The sequence below is a fragment of the Cavia porcellus genome, unplaced genomic scaffold, assembly GCF_034190915.1.
Source record: "Cavia porcellus strain 051 isolate PalLab524CR breed Dunkin Hartley unplaced genomic scaffold, mCavPor4.1 scaffold_33, whole genome shotgun sequence".
NCBI classification, from domain to species: Eukaryota; Metazoa; Chordata; class Mammalia; order Rodentia; family Caviidae; genus Cavia; species Cavia porcellus.
In genome coordinates, this window is record NW_026947516.1 from 38,248,413 (window position 1) to 38,250,252 (window position 1,840).

A 1,840-nucleotide genomic window follows, 5' to 3' on the forward strand; every position below is an offset into this window, starting at 1 on the left:
TAAAGCAGAATGCAGAGTAAGCCTGTTCAATAATGTGCATTCCATAAGTGGTTTCAAAATCAGTGAAACCCTTTGGACTTAGTGTTTGTATTTTATTGGTTGATTGGTTTTACAAATTGTTTGTTTTACAATTTTTATCTTTGTGATTCAGGGAAGCCCTCACTCATAGTGATTTTGCCCTCTCCAAGAACTCTGAAGGTATTGATGTTATAGGTCTTATATGTTATAAGTTTCTCCTATTAAAATTTAAAAGACTAACAGACTCTGCTAATTTTCATCTAAATTCATTGTTGGGCTAACTTCAGTGTTGGACTTTTTAAAAGTCCTTTGAAATGTGTGCTCTTCTGGTCACTTGTCGTGCTGGAATTTACTTTCTTGTGAAGACAGGATTTGAGCAAATTGACATAAGTACAGTTTGCCACTATTCTGGACACCTGGTTAAATATCGAGTTCCCTAAATGGTGTGTGTATGATTTTGATCTCTGCTCACACTTTGGTCATCCAGTTAGAACCACAGGGATCCAGGCAATAGCATTCCAGGCCTAATCAAGAAAATTTCCATTCCATTTTGGGAGTTCATTCCTCTCTCATAATTTCTTTTTCCACAAATGTGTGCTTCAGGAGAGGCCCTATCAAAATGTGGAGAGGCCCATTTTCACTCACTCAATTTCAGACTTTCTAAGATTTTCAATTACTAGAGGTTTGCCCAGACTTGCCATTGTGAAGGGACAGTGCACTTCACTTGAAGTTGTGCAGTATAATTTCATGTGTCTCCGTGGAAATTCCTCCAATGGGAAACCCTTGCTCTAGTCATCTCCAAGTGTTTCTGCGTAAGAAAATATAATAACAAAGGATGTGGTTTCAAGCAGAATGAGGAAAGGAGGGATTATCTTTATTTCAGTGCAGGTTGACCTTTCAAAGAAACAGTAATTCCTATCAAATAGGAGGTAAAATCTTTTGTAAAGAGACATGGACATGACACACTCAACTTTATGTCACTTTTTTTTAAAATGCCAAGGGCATTTGAGAAATTCTTGGCTGCTGAATTGTCACTTTTTTCAAATTTCTCTTAGGTAAGACACTCCAGCTTCTTCAAACCATGGTACTGTTCCTTCCATGTAAAAAACCAAAGCAAAAAAACAAAATAAATTAAAACAAAACCCATTAAATTACCTTTGAGAGCACAGAATTGCTCAGCAGGCCCAATATTCAAGAAGCTAGAGGAACAGAATCCTCAGCCTTCAGCCTATGGCCTGAAGTTTTGTCTCTGTCATGGCCCCTCAGTTCCCTGGCATGTCCACATTAACTCATAAAACTTTACTCATTTCCTCTTGAAATGCACAGGATCCAATATATTTGAACCCTGTTCACCTGGGCTGTAATCATGCAAGGACACACCAGAGGAAGGGCAGCCACCCCCTTGCCTGGGGACTTATAGCTAATCACAATAGAAATGGACACCTCAACAAGGGGAGCCCAAACAAAGAGAGGCATATTCCTAAAGCCTGAAGCACAGAAGCTACCTACAGACAAGTAGTGGGATTTCACAAATTATGTAAGAATCTCTGTGCACATGCTTGGCATGGTGGCTCATGCCTATAATCCCAGCAATCTGGGGCTGAGGTGGATGGATCCTTGGGAGTTCCAGTCCATCTTTGGCTATGAATTTTTCTCAAGGCCTCTTTCACCAACTACATAAGATGCTGTTTCCAAAAAGGGAACAACAGAAAACTAGACACACTTGGCCTCGGTCCCTGGGTTCACTTCATGAGTTGTGGAGACTAAATATTCTATGCCATGAGAAAATACTTGGGATTTTTAGGGAAAGGGGCATTTGCCT